The 22,100-nt window shown below is 50.0% G+C and overlaps 1 protein-coding gene across 2 annotated transcripts in view; it reads left to right on the top strand.

The window, feature by feature from the left end:
* chrm2a (cholinergic receptor, muscarinic 2a) overlaps positions 1–22,100 on the top strand; it is a 53,458-nt gene that overhangs the window by 6,649 nt on the left and 24,709 nt on the right. Inside the window, exon 2 of one of the 2 annotated variants that reach the window (XM_040175405.2) lies at positions 12,142–12,295. The gene's annotated coding sequence lies outside the window, so the exon portion shown is untranslated. Of the gene's footprint in view, positions 1–12,141; positions 12,296–13,124; positions 13,251–22,100 lie in introns of those variants that run through there. The other variant, XM_078100407.1, reaches the window with a different exon arrangement.

Here is a 22,100-nt window from a genome sequence, read left to right as displayed (position 1 = left end):
TCCTTTTATGAGTTTTTGAGCAAAACTTGATATTCAATACGTCTCGTCTAATAACGATTCCACATCATTCAGCCTTAATATCTGCCTTCCATCACCCAATGCCCGAAGATAAAACAGCTTCTGCAAAATATGCATTGTAAAATATCCGTTTTTAGAAGCACACGGAAGGTTCTCTCAGCTTCGGATGCTTGATCATCGCTAAAAAACAAGCTTCGCGGTTGTTGAATCCCCGTCATCAATGTGAATACAGATACTTTATTGCTTTCTGTAACTACAATCTTGATAATTCTTTCCAAAAATGTCAAAAGAATTTGACCAGCGCAGGTCAACTGAACCGACCCCTCACATCAGCAACAACAGTTTACCTCAAATTAATTTCACGTGGAAACGCATCCCTCCATTGAGGCGTCGCTATGAGATTCGATTCCTTTCCACTCCAATAAAGAAAGGTTGCAAAATCAACTCTGACCTTCTCTTTATTGCCACAGTTGTGAAAGATAAGAAAACATTTGCTTGAGGGTCGGAAAATGTAGAGAGAAAAACGCGGCGAGTTACACTTGTTTGTGCAGCGTTTCTTTTCTTTATTTTACCGCGCTAAGCTGCACAAAGAACACTCAAAATCAAAGCTGATTGTAGCTGCCCCCGAGTTTATGCAAAGCTCCAAACTGTGTACACACAGATAAACACAGGCGAGTCTGGGAGGCTGTGGATCAAATCCAAAGGTAAATAGACTCTAAACAGGCATTATGAACTCCAGTGACAATCAACGTCTGGTGTCGTTATTTGATTTACGTGTTTCAGCTCCAGGCCTCAGGTATCAGACCACGTAAACTGCAGTGTCCTTTTATGTGGTCAGTCGGCTCAATTTATTGGCTCCGTCCTCTCTGTCGGTTAAAGAGTTAACGTGAGACAAAACCCAGACAGAGGCAGTAAAGACCCCTCTCTGGTTTGATGACATTTGGTGAATGTCTGCTTTCTTTTTACCCCCAGAAAAGACAACTGTCTCGCTTGTGCGGTGCCTCGAGGGGGCGTAGAAAGAAACCACTGGAGTATGTAGACACACTATTATTCTAAGATTTACAAGAAACGGGGTCAGGAGGTACTTTCCAAGCATAAACATGACCGGCTTATTTAAGAAAGAAAACGTGTGCTCGCCGAGTGGCCTGGACGTCTCACTTCCCCCCCGGGGGGTCACTACGAGGCGCCAACAGACTCTCCTCTCCATCCACTCCACCCGACGCTTTGTACGGACGCGCAGCTCGGCTTGACATTCTCAGAGAAGATCCCCGTAGGTCCGTGTAACTCGTTCCAGGTGAACGATTTGACATTTTAAAAGAAATGCCAGCGAGACGGAGCGTGGGCACCACTTCTAGGCTGCCCGGGCTCGCCGGCGTCGAGTGGCTCGGTGGGCTTCTCCTTTTGCATTTTACCCCCCCCCGGAACCAGCCTCACAAAACCTCTCCAACCCCCCCCCCACCCCCCCACCCCCTGTGAGCCGACTCTCCGTGTCTCCGTGTCTGAAATGCTGTTATTTGACTTGACAGGAGCACGACAGCCAACAGAGTCCAGAGAATACACGGTGTCAGTGGAACGCAAACAGACTGCGGGATGGATTCAGTGTGCGAGGCTCCCGGAGGCCGAAAAACGGACACTTGGACACAGCGAAAGAAGAAACACCTTTTTGTCGCGCTTCCTTCCTCACGCTTCAACAAGACTTAGTTTGAAACAGAAACTCTGCCGGTCGGCAGAACTCCGCGCCTTTAAATGTGATTATTTGGCCGTTAGCCGACACAGCCTCCGGTGAGCTTCCGAGCATCTCGGTTCCTCTCGTATTCCTAATGACTCCCGCTGTAATTAGTGCTCCACGTGGGACGGGACTCCCTAAAAGGCCAACCAGACGGTGAAAAAAACAATCCATTGTCTTGATTGGACACTGACGGAGTCGAGCGCCGTCAGTGTCCGTACGCGGCGACGGCTCCGCGTCTTCCGCCGGTGATCATCTCGTACGTTTTCCGCTTCTCAGCTCGAGATATTTCCCACCTCCCCCCCGTAGAGGCACCGTCGTACGAGTTAAACGATGCCACCGCCTCCCGCGGCCCAACAGATTAATTGTGCCCAGCATCTTAGTCAGGTATCACATCCACGGAATTAATCCAATGGGAATGGAATACCCATTTCTCCTCTCCGAGTTAATTGCGAATAATGGTGTCACTTTTCATGGTCCTGCAACCGCCCCTTGAGAGCAGCTTGTCCAATTATCTGTTGGCTCGTGATTTATTCGGTCACTTCTCTCCTCCTTTTCCGTCCCGATGCCGGCATCCTTCATTCACACGCTCTCCCAATCGTTTTGCTCATCCTATATCCTCGCTGCTCCCCTCTTTCCATCTTCCCTTCTTGCTGCCGTGTTTGCTCTTTGTCTCTCTCTCCGGAGCAGTAATGGTCTGTTTCACCATGCCGGGGCTCAATAATGAAGACGTTGCCCTAGAAAAGCAATGTTAATGTTGACTCTGGGATCGCATTCTGCTCCAAGACACACAGCGCTGACAAAACGAACGTGCCGCCTTGAGCCAAGCGAGCGCCGGCGACCAGCGCGTATAGATCCCAGCCTGCTCCTCGGAGGTGGGAGAGGCTTTACGGGCAGATTACGTGAAGAGCAAACCGTCCAGGCGGTTTGGGGCACGTCTAAGTGCAGTAGTATGATGTGCTAATAAACAGGAGAGTGGAGCCGCGGCCCCCTGAGGTATTGTTCCATCCATCGGCTTGTCAACAGCGTTGACAAGCTGTCGGGCCGCTCAACCGCGCTGACCTCCCCCCCAGCCCTCCTCGGTACCGTCTGACAGACAGAGATGTGTTTGTGCTGGTGGAGATGCGGGTGCTCCGTGCCGTTTAGATTCCAAAGGATCGCTGTGCCGGTGACCCTGGCTGACGCACGTGGGAGGAGTGGAGGGGGTTTCCTCCTTCTGGAGTCGCCCCACGTTCCTCCTGTCGGTCCGTCAGTCTGGAGCCCGTCGAGCAGCCGTGCGTGCCTCCCCTCCATCACGAAGATCGTCTCCGTCTGCTAACCCCGCTCAACCGCACCGCTCCCCATGCACACCGCTCCCCATGCACACCCCTCCCCATGCACCCCTCTCCCCATGCACACCGCTCCCCATGCACCCCGCTCCCTACACCGCTCCCCATGCACACCCTTCCCCACACCGCTCCCCATGCACACCCTTCCCCACACCGCTCCCCATGCACCCCTCTCCCCATGCACACCCCTCCCCGTGCACACCGCTCCCCATGCACACCCCTCCCTACACCGCTCCCCATGCACACCCCTCCCCATGAACCCCTCTCCCCATTCACACCGCTCCCCATGCACCCCGCTCCCTACACCGCTCCCCATGCACCCCTCTCCCCATGCACACCCCTCCCCGTGCACACCGCTCCCCATGCACACCCCTCCCTACACCGCTCCCCATGCACCCCTCTCCCCATGCATCCCTCTCCCCATGCACACCCCTCCCCATGCACACCCCTCCCTACACCGCTCCCCATGCACACCCCTCCCCATGAACCCCTCTCCCCATTCACACCGCTCCCCATGCACCCCGCTCCCTACACCGCTCCCCATGCACACCCTTCCCCACACCGCTCCCCATGCACACCCTAACCCCACACCGCTCCCCATGCACCCCTCTCCCCATGCACACCCCTCCCCGTGCACACCGCTCCCCATGCACACCCCTCCCTACACCGCTCCCCATGCACCCCTCTCCCCATGCACCCCTCTCCCCATGCACACCCCTCCCCATGCACACCCCTCCCCATGCACTCCGCTCCCCGGGCTCCATCTGTAATCTGTTTGAGTACCGCAAACAACATTAGGCCTCCTCCAAATGTTTCTCTGCTAATGTAAAGCTCCACCTTGTTTTCAGTTTTCTTTTTTAATAGAATAGAATAGCTAGAACTGCAGAAGAATTTCTAAAAGAAAATAATGTCACGCCCCAGTTGACCAACCACATTAAGGTCAAAGTAATTAAAATTAAGAAAAGGGTCGAATTGCAATAGCAAATGAACTCATTTGGAGAAAAGCAGCTTGCAGCTTTGACGAGATACAACCCAGATGAGATGACAGTAGCAGCAGCCAATTAAAGAAACACTTTATTGTTACGGCATCTGGGGAACATGGAAGTTTAAAACTCTTGAATATTTCTGTCAATGGTGACAACCGCCTTAAAAAGTACATGATGACGATGCTCTGTTTGCCGCAAAGTATAACACGTTGTTAACAAATGATCACCCATCAAATGTGCGCTTGCAATTATTGCACGTAGAAGACACAAAATGACAGCGGGCATCCATCTTTGCAAGAGGCGGCGATGATTTTGCTCCGCTTCCTTCTCGCCCGCGTGTGTTTTTTTTGTCTGTAACGGTTGCAGGGCAGACGCGATGGCACACGAGACGTAGACGCGAGGTGCAGCCGGCTGTGCCGGCCACTCGCAGCTGGAAAAGCTGCATCCGTCATGCAAAGATCATCCCCACCCTGGGTCTTTGAAGTGATGGCTCGGATCTGGCGAGGCAACGCGGCTTCATCCACACCAGCTTTCTCCGCAGAGGGACGCCGCTGCGAAACGCTCCTGCTGCTCTGCGGCCGCTTATTGAAAGATGCATCAAGCTCCTACGCGTGAGGGATGTGAGATGTTATGAGAGCAGGTGTAACGGAGCCAAGTCGATCAATTTCCAATTAAGCCGTGCTCCTCAGTCATCCATAATTATTTTAGCATGCAAGTGGCTTTTTAATCTTTTCACGCAGGAGGTGCACTTAACCTGCGCAGCTTCTATGCAAAATGTCAACGGGAGCAGGAGGAATCAAGTAAAAGCGGCAATGTGGCCGATGGATATTGCTGGAATTATTCCCAGTGAAAAGTTCATTCATTTTAATTCAATGCACGCGTTCCATCCCGTCCCATTCGTTTAAAAACCTTTAACTTACACCATATGAACGATGCATCACCCACCCTTCAAACAGCCCAATTCAACCGTTACTGGTGGCAGACTCTATTGGGCAGAGTTGTCGTCCCCAAAGATCAGGACGGGACCCACAAGCGCATTGCAGGAGATTTTAATACGAGGCGCCAAACACGTCTGCACAATTTCTTGAGCGAGATTGCCACAGATGCAGAGGGGAGGCATCACTCAACACGGGGAAGGTAAGAGCGCGACCGCTCCCCCAAGTAAGAGCTGTCACTTTGCTCACTACGGAGAATGTGACTGAGCGTGTCCCGTGGCTGCTTACACCTCAGTCTCCTCAGCCGCCGTTCCTCGATGGCCGCGATTGATTGAGCCGTCCCGACCGTGTTTTTATTGGCCCTGCGCTCATCCTGGGGGCCGAAATACACACCTGCACGGCCCTGTCCGCGACTGCAGTTATGACATCATGATGGTCCTCATGAGGCACCTCCATTGTTTTGGAATGAAGGCACATCAATTTCATGGGCTCCACTGCCCAGGGGATGATTTGTGGTTGCTATTATCCTCTGAAATCGCTCCAGAAAATGGCTGCAGTGTGAAGACGGGAATTGAAGATGGGGGGGACGGAGAGGTGGGGGTGGGGGGGTTGTTGCTTTCATGGAAATGGTTCATTGATTGTGGCGAGAGCAGGGTCAGCGTACGGAAAATGTCATATTTCCAAGACGGAATTTCAAATTTTCCTTTTGGAAACACGGAAGCACCTCATAAATATGACATCCAGCAAACAGAAACAGACTCATGGCAGGAAAGAGGAAGAGGAGGAGGAAGGGAGGAGGAGGAAGGGAGGAGAGTGGGAGAAGGAAAAGGGAAAAGAGTGACCGTCAACCCATTTACAAAATCAGCATGCAGGCACCATCGTTTTTCATTTCCGACCTTCACTAATTCATTATAAAAACCATTTGAGAGCCGGAGCGCTCCGTCTGTTGCCACCTAAATCTCAGAGATAGAAAGCGCTGACTATTTGACATAATAATTCCAAAACTTGACCATGAGCAACGACGGGATTTTGTTATTCACTTCACTTCCGACTTAAGGTGTGCGCCTGAATCACTCTGAAGCTGCCGAGTTGGCTTGATAAGAAATGCTCATTAATGGCGTCCGTCCGGCAATTAAGCCCACTCGCCGTCGGTTTTCTCCTGCAGGAGGGTGGATGTGCATGGAGAAAGGCAGAGCAGCGGCCCGAACACAACGCGTGGTCAAATGTTGTGGTTATCGGGTGGAGTGCAGAAGTGAGGGAGCCTCTCACTCTCCACACCTGCACTGAAGGATTCTCATTCACTCTGAGACGTTCTGCTGGGCCGAGATAAAACACAAGCACACACACACACACACACACACACACACACACACACTCACACAGATGGCTTCTCTCTCTTTTTCCTTTAAATAATCGATTCCAAAGAAAACACTACGTATTCATCCAGAGTAGACTGCTGGATGAAACCTCCCGGGGGGGGGGATTGTTAGATGACTTGCAGAGGGATTAAGGAGATGAAAAAGTTTTATGTCAATATTTTCTGAAAGACAAATGTTTCCCTGTTTTATTCATTGTTCAATTTGTGCAATGCATATGTGCAGCCTCGAGGCTCGCTTCGTAATTATGAAGTAAAATGGTCTGCAAATGGGAGACAATGTTCTACTCTATTTCAGGCACTGAAACGGCTTTATTGCACACAAAAGCGAGACTCTAAATTATAGACAAGAAACAGGAAAGCAAATGGTCCCCAGGCGTATAATATATAGAGATATTAAAGTCCATACCGGCCGTCGATACATCACATTTAGACAAAGACAAATATCTTTAGAACCCACTAAAAAACACTATCACCTGATAAGGGATTTATTCATATGTGTGATTTTAGAAGCTGCTAAAGTTCATATTTCCTCTTAAATGCTCCTCCTAATACTCCAATAGGAATATGGTGATGAAGAGCAGTGGAAATATTCCTCTCAATAATCCTGAACTGAACGGCAGCACGTTCACGAAGGATATTCAACTTACAAAAGAAATGTGACACCGGGGGAGCAAATCGTTTAGTCTGCTTCGTCTTCATTTCTGTGCTTCATTTTCGCTTCACATTTCTGTAAAGATATTCCCTGCTGTTTGACTTCTTCTAAAAAACGGAATATATTCATTCAAGTGAGGCTCCTTTAATAAATAAAAGAAAAAAGCGCTACATCACCTTTTATATCTGACCTTGAAAAGAAGCCACAGACGCCTCCAACCGAGCTGTAATGTGATTCTTTTAATCCCACCGCTTGACCGGATCTCTCAGAGGAAGCGGCGACATCTATGATTAAAATCCCGCTTTGTAAGAAAAGTCCAGCCAGTTGCCATCGAGATTATTGTTTAATCACAGCGCTGCAGAATTGCATCTTGTCTCCTTCTGAGGGGTTCTTTGCATTGTTTGATGTAATGGCTCTAATGTGCAAGGTCACGTTTTTTTCTCCCCCCTTCCTTTTGGGATTTCTACGTTATAAGAGAGAAGGAGAGACGGCGGCGACTCCGAAACAAGTCGGCGAGGGTTCGAAATGTCGAACTCGAAGCCTGGAATCCGTTCGGGGACCAAATGGGTTCGTCACGGCAACCGTTTGCAGTTCCTGGATGCCGTCATCACCACGCCTGACCCCCTCGGTGACAGCCGCCTCGGGTGCCTCCCGGGCCAAAAGCAAATGACTGAGGAAGTAGAGACGAGGACACGGTGTTTATGTAGTCCGGTCTGGGTGTTTATCCAAGTCATGCTCGGCTCTGGAAGTTCACCCTTTTTTTGCTTCGTTGTTCTGAGCACAACCGAGGAAGGTCGGATTTCCACCGAGGAGAAGACCAACAGCGCGAAAGCAGAGTTTCACTCGCACGGGTTTGAGGAGGCTCATAGAATTGGTAAATACGGAGGTGGTCGGCAAAAGACTAAATTGGCCGGCTCTCCTGGAGTTTTAACATCGATCCGTTCCAAATCTCTTGACTTTTTCTTACTTCAAAAAAGTACTTGAAAGAAGTTGTAAAGAAAACATAAATCTCTAGTTAATACTTGTTCAGCCTGCAGATGTGATCGCAATCACACACACAGACACACAGACCTTTAAGGCTTTAGAAAACAGAGTCATGTTTTTTAGCAATATCTGGTCTTTATTCTCCCTCGGTGACACAATGAACAAGCAAATGAAGAACAAGCATGAATTCATAAAGAAAAGTCAACACGTCGTGTTGTTGAAGAGGCTTCTCAGTTCTGATCCAATGGAACGTGCACATGCACTTTTATAATGTTGTCATCTGACAGACATTTTAACTACTTTAAATGATTGTCTTTCCCTTTGTATTCAACAAACCTTTTTTCCATTTCTGACTTTGGGACTTGAGTGCGAAGACCCGAGACTTAGTCCCACCTCTGAGAAAATCCTGGCTTCTACAAATGCCTCAAAGCGCCGCACTTGAGTACAAGTTTACAGATTTTTGAGTGGCGAAGAGAAAAAAAAGAAAAGAAAAGTGAATTGTCCCCGTTAGCTCCGAGTGGCGGCACATAGCTGAGCAAACTGTCTGGTCCAATCACGGGAGCCGTCTGCCCCCGAGGTCAAACACGTCCACTGACCGCTGTTTGGACAGCGTTTTGCATCCGCTCGAGCGTGTGTTTGATTCTCTCTCGCTTCCCTTCAACCTGAGGCCGAATACGCAGGTGAGAGAAACCTCCCACTCACTGAAACCGAGAGCAGAAGTCGGGATCAGTGGGGACGCCGATGGAATAAACGCGTCCATGCGCGTCTACGGACTTTTCATCTGGACGTCTCGATGGATCAGAGCCGGCGGTTTGAAATGGAAAAAAAAAACGTTTGGCAGCGGGCCGAGCGAGCAGATCCGCCGCATGTATCAGATATTCTACGGAGATGCGGCGGTCGGGTGGACGGGGTCGGTGCGTCGGCCTGTAAATACGTTGACAGACTTCGGCCTCCGAGACGGTTACACAATCCAGTCTTATTCCATGCAGACACGTGGCGAACCACCCCCCCCCCCCCCCCCCCCCCGTGACCGCGTTCAGACGGAAGCGGCCCCGCCATAGTGCTGACGTCGCAACAAAGCGGCGGCCCACACTTGGAGGGAGGCCCCCGGCGGCTGCAGTCGGGGGGGCGCCGCGCTCGAGGAAACTGCATTACAGCCGCTCCCTTCGGAGGACTTAAAAATGGAAACAGTGAAAGGCTCGTTTTTATTGCTGGTGCTTTGAGCCGGGTCTTTCCAAAAGCGCCGTCGACAGGCGGCGGCGGCGTGAACGTGTTGCTTTGTCTGGCGTTCTTAGACGCGTCCCACGTGGAGATGAAGAAGTCACGTGACACAGAAGGGGTATTCTGAAGTTACTATTCGTGAATGTGTGACGTTAACGGTGATCACACTGTAGTGTTGTCTGGAGGTAATGCAGACTTTGAAAATGGCGGAACACTTTGAGTCTTTGTTTATTGACGAAGAAAAATCCACACAACTAAGAAGCATTTTTGCTTAAAAAAACAAGCAGTAGAATGATGCATTAAATTTAACTGGTCTTGGATCTCTTTCACAAAAGGTGTTCTATCAACGTGGAAGGTTTAAATACGCCGGTTGGGACCAGACGAGACGATTCGCGGCCCAGACCGTTTAAAATTATTTATTTTTTATTTTTAGGCCATTCTTGGATTTGTCTCATGCTCGTTTAGCGCTCGCTGTGCCAAAATGCGCCTGCGTGAGCACCAAGCAGCAGGGGCGCATTTCACCATTTGCTACCGTTTAGAGGATTACATGGTTACTTTTACTCCTTTTTGCACAGGTTTTACTCTCTTGGATTTAGCCTTTATCGTAAATACAACTTGCACAGAGCACCTTCAAAAGAGAAGTATGTTTTAATGCGGCTTTTGACTAATTAAGAGGTTTGGCATCCTTTCACTCGGAGCTGGTTGCTCATCCAAACTCCTCTCCATCTTGTTGCCAAAAATGTGATTAAGCGTCTCCGGTAACAGACCAAAACGAGCACGAGCAGCTTTTTCAAATGTCCATTTGGAAGCACAGTGGTAATTTTCACAGTTGCCATGTCGTTATTGTCGCTGATGCACAATCAATCAAAAGATCTCTCACCCAGTGTGTTTCACACCATTCAACCCCCACGTGCTGCCAATCCCCTGAACATTAACTGGCATCTACTGTCGGCGAGACCACGAGACGAGCTGCCATCAAAAAAACACCCTGTTTGCCGATTGGAGATTAAGCTCCAAACCATTATATCACCGTTCCGTCCGAATGCTGCGTGTATCCGGGAGATACGATCGGGCCGACCGTCCCGGTGTGTACGAACACACAGACAAAATTTGTTCTAGTGGTGTAATGAGATGTAAATGCAATTTAGTTGGCAGCCCGGCCGGCTCCATGGCAACCGACGCGATAGTCCTCCTGAAGGTATCGGATTGCAGGTGTGAAAACAAGACGTGTTAAGAACAGAATCCGATAGCACGCACAATAATTGGGATTAAATCACTTCGGTGTGGTGTCCTCAACGAGAACGCGATAACTCTGCTGTTCGTTACGTTTAGTAGCTGCAGGCCACCGGCTGACATGAAGACAGCCTCGCTGGCCTACGGAGAGCGCCGCTCTTTGCCGCCTTGACGTCCACCGAGCGTCTTTTGTGCACATTTATTCGGAGCTCTCAGAATTGCCCGGTCGGAGGAATCGACGGCCTTTGGGCAATGGAGATATCTACGTCCCAGGCAGCCCATTTCTATATTGTAAACCCTTATCATCATCTAATGAATAATTGTCCTCATCTTATAATACGTGCAGAAAAGGCCGGGGGGGCCGTGGACGCGAATAGGGGGCCGAGGAAGCGCGCTTGTGTTTATGCTTCCTCCCATTAGCATAAGACACGAAAGCGCAGCAGCAGACGCGAGGATTATGAGGCCTGTTCTCACCACGGGGGGGGGAAATCACTTTGGACAAGGCGCCGCCTGACACAGCGTGAGACCACGGCGCCGCGTCACTCCGGCTCAACGCGTCCCAGCCTCTCCGGCCTCTCCAAACTCCCCCCACTCCCCCCCACGCTAGTGTTTGCATTCCGCCCCAAACAACCCCCGCTTCGTTTCGAGGCGGCTGTTTCCCCCCCCGCCGTCTGGTCTTCTGTGATTAGTCATAACAGTGAATGGCCGCGACCGCTCATCTGTCCATAAACACTGGTCGTTATCGGCGCACTACATCTCTGCGCCGCCTCGGGGCTTCTCCCTTCATCAGCCGCTCCCGTCTTTTCCCTCGGCTTCTTCAGCTCAAGATCTTTCTCTGCCGGCGGTTCAAAAGGCCGTTCTCTTCGCCCGGCGAAGCCACAAACAGCGGGCGTGTTGGGAGTGTTTTTTTCTTATTTTGTATTAGCGGGCAAGGCCACGGTTAAGAGATATCTAAACGGCTGCAGCTCCAGCAAGGTGCTCTTCTGGATATTTGCATTTAAACATGAGGTGTGCCTGATGCGGGAAATATGACTGAGTGCTGCAGCACTCTTGGATAATGGTCTCAGGCGGCGGCGGCGGGCGGGTGCTGGTGGTGGTGGGGGGGGGGAGGAGGGGTGACCGTAGACGCGTGGGCTGCATTGTGTGCATTGGGGGTTACGGGTCCGTAGAGGTTGAGGACCGTAATTTGCATCGTGAGGACTCAAACGTCTATCATCTCCATGTAGGAAGCACATTGGGACGGATGCAGCATGCATCCCCCTTTTGTGAGACACCCAACCCCTAATTGCTCCCCGGGCAAAATGTAAAAGCATGGGATAAAAATGCTTTGGATAACATGACATGTAATGTAATGTTGTCCTTCAGCTCACATTCCCACGAGAAATGATGTGTTTTCACAAACAAAAATATCCCCATCCTTCCCAAACCTTCAAAGGAGCGCGTTGACTTTCAGGGGGACGATTCTTATGTCTCTAGTGCGACTGGGACACTTATGCTTTGCTTATTTATAACAGGCCGCCAACCACACTTGTTGCTGTTTGAATATATGGAGTGAGTTCCTGTGGGCGCTTCAGGATGATTTGTTCCATTCAGACACAATGTTTCGAGGATGACTTGAAGACAGCACACTGCTCACCTTTGTTGACCTTTTTCTTCCCCCCCTCCCTTTCTTTCCAACAGTGGCCATGGCTGTTAACCATGAAGCAGGCGCCAGACACGCCCGTCGCTTCCTCCCGTCAAAAAGAGCCTCTCCGGTGCTCCACTGAACGCACACACACTCTCCGAGCATGCCACCCAAGTGCGAGGAGGCCCGACGGACTGCCTAACACCTGCTGTAAGTGCTCACACACACACACACACACACGCTCATTTCCAGTTTGGCTCAAACGTCGCCGATCGCGGGCGCCGCCGTCGTCGTCGTAGAGCTCTTGTGAATGGTGTGTTCTTTTTTTAAAGTGACCGTAAATTCTGATCTCCTCAGGTAAGTTTTCCTTCAGATGCATTGTGGGTCCACTGGTCTCTTTTTCCTTTTAAAGGTGCAAATGATGAACCCTCTCCTGTGATACTTTCCTCTGGCTTGGTTCGTATCAGAGGCCATCAGATCAGGCGTCACACTGTCATGCCAGACTATCTCTGCAGACAAATAGGACGTTGTGTATATCAGAGGGCCTGCACTTATCAACTACCTCACTTCTCTGAGTGTGCATGGATATCATCAGCAGACAAGTCATGTACGCACGCACGCACGCCGTCAAGAGCTTTCCCTCTTCATAGCAAGACTGTCCAGAGCCGTGTGTGAAACGGAGAGATTGAGTTTGTGTGTCTAAGTGGCTGCATATTTGTCCGTCTACTACTTTTTAGTGTGCGATTGCTCTCATCACCGCCCCCCCCCCCCAAAGCACTGTCGTCTCAGTTCGGTGTCGAGTCGGCCAAATCCTTGGCACAAGATTAACAGGGGAGGTCAGCGGGGTCGCCGACGAGGGCGAGCGTAGTGGGAGCAGTCGCCCCAATTATGAAGCGCGCGCTCACCCTGGCGGGCTCGTGACAACAGAGGCACATACACGTTCATAACTTGTCAGCTTATACATATGCAGCACAGCGCCAAACATCATCCATTAGCTGCAACGGGGGACTGAGCGTGCTGCTGGAGGTGTCAAATGTGCATGAGGGAGTGGAGGTCGGTGTCCCGGAATCCTCCAGGCAATTAATGCGATCATTTGCAGGGCCAAGCACCGGGATGCACACGTCAAAACCTCCCCCTTGGATTTTCTAGGTGGACTAATTTACAGGTACGTTGGTTATGGATTGGAGCTGTCGGGAAGCCGACAGCAGGCCGTACGTTGAGTATTGTCCGCAGTGATGTATGGTGCTACTTTTACCAGTGGAAGAGACTGATGCCAAAGCTTCTTTTCTGTTCTTCTAATTGCATTGTGATACTAATCTAAGTTGTGATTCGGTGTTTGATTAAATTGCACTCAGCTCTCCACGAGAGTCGTTGCTTTTGGTGAAATTTGTTTGATCTGAGGTCTCAATTTCAATTTGTGCAATACAAGCGTTGCCTTTCGGGAACTCGAACGTCATTTCTACACACGCGACACCACTTCTCGTGCGCAGAGTGAGACGTTTCTGCCACGTGATTTCAAACCATTCAATTAACTTTTGCTGTTTGTCAGATGTCCTTTAGGCTGCAGTCTGCTATCGAGTGAAACGTTGATTCGCGCGCGAGGAGAAGAGATGACGGGGCGCGAGGGTTGCGGGGGCTGCTGCTCAGACACATTCGGTCGGTGGGGAAGCGGTATTGATCGCACCTAAAGTGAGAAGATTGAGGAGGCGCGCCTTGACGCGTTATCCCATACAAATACAAATGCAAGCAGAGCCCACGGACTCCTGGGGTCACGAGTCCGACGAATCGGACGGCCCGAGCCGCGCCGATGCTTCACGGCGCTGCGTTAACGTAAGGGGCCGACAGCCACGTTTGATTTGAGAGGAGGAAAGAAAACAGGCCTCGTGCACGTTCCCGAAACCAAATCAAATTCAGATTCGGTTGCGCATAATTCCCCGGGCGAGGCATGAAGCCCATGTAGCCTCTCTCCCTCCTACGATCATCCGTCAGCTGAAATTGCTTTCTTCAAACATCAGGCTGTCAACGAAAAAGTAACAAATGTGGCCACGCAGAGCGCCGCATGATTACAGCGTTAATGACGACCCCCCCCTCCAGGTCGGCGGGTTTGTGACCCCAGAGCGGCTCGTCGGAAGGAGCGGCATTAGGCGAAGGGAATGCCTCGTTCCCACCGCAGGTGCCTTCCGTCAGGCGCCGCCACACTGTCTGTTATGATCATTGCGAGAGCGCGCGGCGTTTAGCTGAAAGTCTAATGTCATTTTGACCGTAACGTTGGGAGTTATGCGTTATGCGTTTGCATCACCTTGATTTTCTGGCGGGTCTGTGTGACCTCTGCTCGGGAAAAAAAAATAAAATGATTGGCCAACAGTTAGCGGCTCTTTCCAGCGCCGCGTTCGCTCTGATTAATGTTGTGAAAATCCATCACCACCATCTTCCAGGAAATTGCACAGGGGTTTCCAGAGGTCCAATCGAGATTTGGAGTGAGGACGGCAATTAGGATTTATGGGAAGCAAAAGCGATAAAGGAAAAAAAGCGGGATGAGTATTTAGAGTTTGATGCAAGGGAAGGCACATAATAAATAAGTGAATAAGAGTAATGAAATGGTGGTGGGAAAATAGTTCGACACGCTCCAGCGATCTCGGGTTTCCTCCGTCCCGCCGAATGGGAGAAACCTTCCTGCGTGTCGCCCGTAGGTCTCTGTTCCACGTGCCGCGCAGCCAATTACCCGCGAAAATGAAAGGAAGAACGCTGGCTACTGGCGATTAACACGCAGCTAATGATAAGCACCTGCTTGATTGAGAAGCTGAGACGTGGACGCGCATGGAAAGACAAATGTTCAACGTATAGCAAAATCATTTCCGTAATTAAGCGCCGTGCTTTATCTGTACTGTAATTATCTCTTTTTGTATTGAAGTGTTTAATCGAAACCACATTTTTGCCGTCACCTCACGCCGTCCCGGCATTGCTCCTCGCAGAGAGGGACTCAAAGGCTGCTTTAATGCTGGAGCGTGGGGAGCGCAGTGGCTGTCGTAGCAGAAGGAGACATCTTCTGTGGTTCCTATGCGGACGCTGAGTTATTGAGAAGGAGGTCCGTGCAGCGGCCAGCTTTACCCGCTTCTTGATCGCGGTTGTTTCAATGCCGCCGTGGATTCAGGTCTGCAGTCAGTCTGAGGCGCAAATGGAGGAAGAAGATGTTTCATGCACTTCACCCTGAAGACCGGGGCTCAGCTTATGTCCACTGGTGGCAGCGAGACGGAAACAAGTGGCCGAGAGGCATGTTGCTACTTGATAAGCGAGATGTGACAGCCGACTCGGCTCAGCCTCCGGTGGCTTTGCCTGTATAAACTAATAACGCAATGATGTGCAAATATATTCTGTTATCTTTGTTCTGCATACAATTCAATCATTGCTATTTACTACCTACATTTTTCTATCGGCTCCTCGTCAGAACGCGGGAGGCAATTGGGAATTTATGCGCATGCATAACGTCTTTCATATCGGCAGCACGGGTTCCGCTGACATGGTGATGTATTTCAGTCACGTTGGGATTTTGAATGAGCAGGTTGTTCCGGTGGCGATAGGATCGAGTCGAGCAGACGGTTGTGCATGTTTTTTTGTGTTACCGTCCGCGAGGACCATCTGACCCCGCTGCAGGTGATCTGCGCGACTTGTTTTGTGATTAAGTTGTTAATGTCAACGAATCCAGCGCCTCTCTTCCGCCGCGTGAGGCACGTGTGCGGTCGTTTGCCGTTCGCTCCGCCGGACGGAGGCCGCTGTTCATCGTCTTGTCACACGTCCACTCGCTCGACAATTAGGGAATGCGAATGACTCAAAGGCCCGGGCCAGGAATAGCTGCCCCCGAGGCGCCGCTCACTTCCTGACCCTCCAGTCCTCCCAGTTTGCATTGCAACAGAATCAGAAGACACGAGTCCCGGCAACCACCAATTAAGGCCTCGTGTCTTTCAAATGAGGGCGATTTAATCAAAGCTCTGAGAATAATGAGCCAAAGTAAACAGTAATTACTGGATCCAAGTCATTGATTCTGTCCGACTGGCCGTGTGGGACTTCTAGGCAAGGGAATATCTCCAAACATTCACTTGTTAGCGACACGTGACCTCGTTGCCTTGGAGTACGCGGTGCCAGTATCGGCAGTGTGAATTATCCACGTTCAATAGAAAAGACACATGAGAGCGACAGCAACAGCATAAAGACAGCAACACGAAACTGAAGGCATCCAATGTCAGACCAAATATCTGGAATACCTTTGTTCTGGCTCCCGGGTTGGTAAAATGTCTCCTATCCATCACCATGACCTCCACACCCTTATTTTCCAACCGCGCTCAGTATGCGAAACAATGCGTCTTACTCAATGTCGGCATGAAACATAAATCATGGAGGTGCATAATCATTGAATATGTACATAATTCCTGGGTGGCCTCAAGATTTAGAACTAACCCCGCTCCTCCATCTCCGTCTCATATACAACTATGAAGTTGAGACGGACAGTTTTTACTTTGCACACCAGCCGGATTCTGGCAGGATCGAGACGTTACATCACAACTGGAGCGTATTCACCGTTACGGGAAGACTGACTCTTTTTCTTGACCGGATTCCCCAGGAGTGAAGGTGACCGCCTATTTCCCAAAATGTTCCCTTCTGGGAATCCTCAAATGGCTCCGTACGTAACAAATCATCTGATGCGTCAGGATAACGGAGCCCGAGCGTCCCAAGCGGAATCCTTTTTCTGCGCTTAATGCAGCAGCCGCTGAACTGCGGCTAAAAAGCTGCGGCCTGCGAAAGCTCGCCGGGGATAAAGTGCTCGAGTCCGTCCGCAGATCCGCTTGTTTTAATCGAAGCTGTATTGATATTGATCAAATACTGCACATCTTTGGTATTTGAGTATGTAACTTGTTTGTTGATTTCCCCGGAGTCCACCTGGACAAAGTCTCATGAAATGTCTCGTGTTCGCTGAAGACTCTAGAATGGCCTCATCTAAGAACTGCACAGCGGACACACGCTCGTCTGCGGGTGGGGGGGGGCTTGTAAATGGCGGATGGTCGTTACCGGAGGGATAATACGGGGGACACAGCTGCTCACATCGTTAGCGTTCATCACTGCTGTTATCATTCGAATATATAGTCTCATTAAAGCCACACATTACCTCCAAGTGCACACACTTTATCCACTTTATCCACAGTACATTATCCCCGCGGCCATTCTGCAAAGAGAGAGAACCACGCGTGTTGAAAAGGGTCGTAGATGAAATACTGTGCCATAAAGTTTTAAAGCAAAGATTGTTTCCCTCCAAAACTGGCTTCTCCACGAAGAATGAAGATTGGTGGACTCATCGTACATGAACGATATATTATTTGCCGCACAACCGTATTCTTTCCCTGACCTCAAACCCAATGAAGTTGCACAATTTTAGAAATACATTTTCCTAAATGGTGGCATTTGTGCAGCACATGCAGTTCCTGCTACGCCGTGTGGCTCAGAGCTACAAGGAGAGCACAGTAGCTGCTGTTGGTTAGTTATTCCCTCCATCGAGGCCTGATTACGTGAGCGATGTCATCGCAGGCGTCTACAGATGTCATGCATTGACTTTTGGGTAGTAGTAATAGATCGTAACACAGATGCAATTCTTGGTGAAACTTTTGGACTTTTCTACGGTGAGTCGTCGAATAGTTTAGGTTTCCTGCTTCAGAGGTCATCCAAGTTCAACGGCCTTGCAGTGGCATCTCCACGACTCCCATCCGCAGAGTTTAGAGGGGGGACGAAGAGACGTGTTCCTGGGTCACATCTTGCCCCCTGCTATTTTACACCCGGATAATCATCCAACCGAAAAATTGAAGTCCCCCAAAAGCATTTCACAATCAACCACAAGCAGTTAAAGGGGCTGAATAAAACACTCATTACGGACAGACTTTTATTCAATCTTTGCCAGACAAACCTTTAGGCTTCTCGCATTGGATTAACGTTTTGTCGTGAATGCAGCCCCGTGGAGAGTTCCAGCCGTCCGCACGATGTCCAACGTTGTTCATTCAAGAATGAATGAGTGGCCAGTGGGGAGTCCAGCAGAAGATCTTGCCTCGTTTTCGGTGACGGGATCATTCCCGACCCGGCGACACGCCGGCACGTTGTAACGGCCTCTTTGCCTCATGCGCGCCGCCTCTGAGAGCACTTCTGCAACACATTGGCGAGGCTGAAACGAGAACGAAGAGGCTGAAGCACTGGCGTTTTGACACGGGGCTTTTTGCATTCTTAGTCTGAAGGGCTCTGCACTTTCCACGTGGTTTTTTTTTTTCAATATGGCTCCAGCGCCACCCGCCAGCTGTCAAATACTGGCGCGCAGCACAAAAAAGGAGTCGTAATCTGCAGCCAAAGATCCACAGCAGGACAATGACCAGATTTGGGCCGGGAGAAAGGCGAACGTGCCTGGGTCCTTCTGAATGCGAGGCGTCAGCTCTTGATTAATGCCCGACATCATTGCGCTTTCAACTCTGGCAGGCTGATAAACTGAGGAAAAATTGCTGATGGATGGCCACTTTCCTCTGAGATGAAGCATTCTTGTCTCCTGGGGATACGAGCATCCCAAAAACCACAGATTTTGATGACATCAAAGACCTTGTGTGCATCTAATTTGGGACTCTATTAAGTGTAAAGGCCTTGACTTTGTGCACTCGGTTTGCGCGCTGTCTGAGTGACGGATGCGTTAAGCCATCGATGAACAGATCCCATCGCAAATAAGCCAAATGCACAAGATGCACACGTCACTCAACTATCATCTTCCAATAAAACGCGGCTTCTTTTAACATTTAGGTGTCATTTCTCATTCAACTTGGCACGAAAACACGTCGTCGACGTAATTACAGCTGACAACTGTAATGAATTGGTGAAAGCTAACACCACCCTTCAGAGGGAGGGCGAGGAGGACGGCTCAGTGGAACGGGGCTCGATTACGTGTGTACGTGGTCCAAAACTAGATGCATCCTTCACTCGTCGTCACATTCGAGTTCACTGGCTTCGCGATCACGTGGCGCCCGCGAGAGAATCTGTCGTATTTCATTAAAGAATTATCTTTTTCCTTCAGCGCTGGAATAACCAAGCAACTGGCTCCCCCGCGGGGGGGGGGGGGGTTCCATTTCCGTTTTCTCCGCGCCGCAGTCACCTCGAGAGGACGTAACACACCCTTTCATTCACCTTAAGGCGCCTGTTAGCAACATTTACAACGTCTGCGATTGATTTGATGTGATTCCCGGCGCAGTTGGGTAAATTAAATGTCAAGACAGCCGGAGGGGAAGAGTGCCGGTGCAGTCGACTGTCGTGTCTGGTGAGGCAAGACTTCACTCAAACTGTCTGTGCTCGGAGCCGCCGCCGCCGCCGCCGCTTAGCGGCTCACTGTTGTTTCTTTCAAAAACAACCGCGCTCGCCACGGAGCGCCCTCAGAAAAGCAAGTTCCAAGTATGGAAGAAAATAAAGACAAAGCGGGTGCCTGGTTTGCCTCTGGAAAACACGGTCCAGGCTAATTTGAGGTTCATGTCAGTTTTAAAAAAAGACTTCCAGGCAGTGTGCAACACATACGGTATGCAAGGCGTGTTTCAATGTCCCGGAACCAGGAGGGGGGTGGGGGGGGGGGGGGGGGGGGGTTGGAGGCGGCGTCGTGAGAAACGTCATCCATCAAATTAGGCAGCACTCCAGCAGCAAACACAGCGAGAGAGGCTGTTTTGAGCCGGCTGAGGGCGTTCTTTGCACGGCTCACTGGAGTTCACCTTTCTCTAATCTCTGTCATACACCTTTCTCATCTTCTCCCTGTAATTACGGGCTACATTCAGCCAGGTTGATTGGCGGCCCCGGTGATCGCATTAAGTAATCCCTCCACTGAATGCGAGCAACAGGAACATTGTTCGGGAACTTTTTCTAAAAGGTGATTAGACTGGCAACGGGCCAGACACGAGTCCATTTTTCGCTCTTTCTTGACGTGATTGGCGGTTGGCCTTGATCTGGTCTCGGGTTGTTGTCGGCTCGGGACCCAATTTGTAGACGTTTTGGTGGAGCGCTCGGTGGTAGGAAAGGAAAAAATGCACAAAAATGACAATGGACGGCTTGTTTTCTCTCCGGTCCTGGTTCACGGGACAACTTCTGTTCTTCATTTAGTTCTTTTATTCTTTCTGACCCTTTATCCTCATCATGGCAAGAACAAAAGGAGAAGGGCAAGTGACATTTAAATGGGAAACAATCCCAACATTGCATTTGAATATTGAGTGATGGCTTCCGAATGTCTCACAACGCTGCGATAGCCGCAGAGAAATATTCTAGTCTCGTCAAACTAAAGGCTCCTAAAATATGCGGACTGTTGAAGAAAAGAGACGGGACGGATTCCCCCGGGACTGGAGATGCCGATGGTGGTGGAGGCAAACCAGTGGAGTTGGAAAACCCGAAACCTCACAGTTCTCCTCCTGAGGCCTCCTTGGAGGCGAGGGTTCTGCAGGTGCATCAACAATTGATTGATTCAAGGAACGTATCCAGAAAGAGGGAGGTGACACGACATATTGACATGAAATTCAATAAAAGTTAAGAAGCACGAGAAAAGGCGGTGCTTAAAAAAAGTATAGAAATGTGTGGTGAGTAAATGTTTAATTCTAATATAGCTGGGCGGTTAAATCATTAGACCTGGACACGCTATCATTATTCTTTTTAAGGTCAAATGCTTTATTTTAAAGGCTACTTTCAATGCGTAAACCGGTGCCTTTGCCGGAGGGGGGAAACCCGGAGGCCCCCCCTCGGCTACCCCACCGCCCTTTTTCCAGGTTCGAGCAACAGAAAGTCTCAGAAAGTCTGCGCGGGTCCGCGCTCTGTGACCCCCCGTCACTGTTGCTGAGGGAAGTTTTCCTCTGTTCTCCAGCGCCAGCGGGGCCGGAGGAAGCAGAGCGCGCTGAATTCATTAGATGCGATCGACTTTGCCCAGTTCCTGTTCCACTAGACATGAGCCCCTTGTCCCATTCGTCTCGGGCTGGTGTTCTTCTTTTATTCATGCAGGTAATAAAAAAAGGTGGGTTTCGTATGATGTTGTAGACTCCGGAAACTTAAACCACGTTAATGTTTATGCAAAATCATGCATGTTCAAATTGACATTGGAACCAAATGGTTAATATTAGAGCGGTACTGCAGCTTTGAGTTCCTTTAATATTAACAGTTCAAAACATTGAAGATTTAACGCTAGCCTTCAAACCAAACCACTGGCAGAATCATCAAATACTCACAAAACATGCACTTCCGAACTTTCGGGCAATTACATCAGTGAAATCTGTGCTGAGGAAGAGCATCTCGGGACGGCGGAAGCTGGCAGGGGAAACGGCTCGGAGGAGCTCTGTTAAGAGTGTGCAGCGACCCTTTACTGAAGTCTGGCCTCTCCGGCTGCTCGCTACAGCTTCCCTCTCTCTCTCTCATGTGTCACAGGCCGGCTCATAGCCTGTGGCAAGAATGAGGGGACACAAACACCAAGTATAGGCCAATCAAAAGAAGAGTTTATTATAAATCAAAAACTAGTAACTTTAAACAAAGAAAAGGAATGAGGTGTGCGAATGTCATAGTGTAAGGTGTATGTAAGGTGCATGGTTGAGTGAATCTGTATGTGTAAACATGACTGAGTGTGAACAACGTAAAACCTTCAAAGGAACAAACAAAACAGGATCATACCTGGAGGAGCAGAGAGACAGAGAGAAGTGGTTAGAGGCCTTCTTATACCTAGAGCCCAGGTGGCTCCAATCGCTAAAGACCCTCCTCTGCCTGCAGGAGGAACCGCCCCTGCAAGGCCGAGGAGGAGCCGTGACACCCCCCTCCTTAAGATGAGGGTCCAACCCTCAGCCCCAAAATTTGGCCCACATTGAAAACAATCCAAACAGTTCCCTCAAAATACAACAAAAGAAATACCCGTCCTGGCTCCTAACAGTCACCCTGTGTCCCCCGCCTGACTGTCCATACCTCAAACTCTGCAGCCCTGGTACCTAGGGAGCAAATT

Source organism: Gasterosteus aculeatus, chromosome 4, assembly GCF_964276395.1.
Source record: "Gasterosteus aculeatus chromosome 4, fGasAcu3.hap1.1, whole genome shotgun sequence".
Lineage (NCBI taxonomy): Eukaryota > Metazoa > Chordata > Actinopteri > Perciformes > Gasterosteidae > Gasterosteus > Gasterosteus aculeatus.
This window is presented reverse-complemented; position numbering and strand designations above follow the sequence as displayed.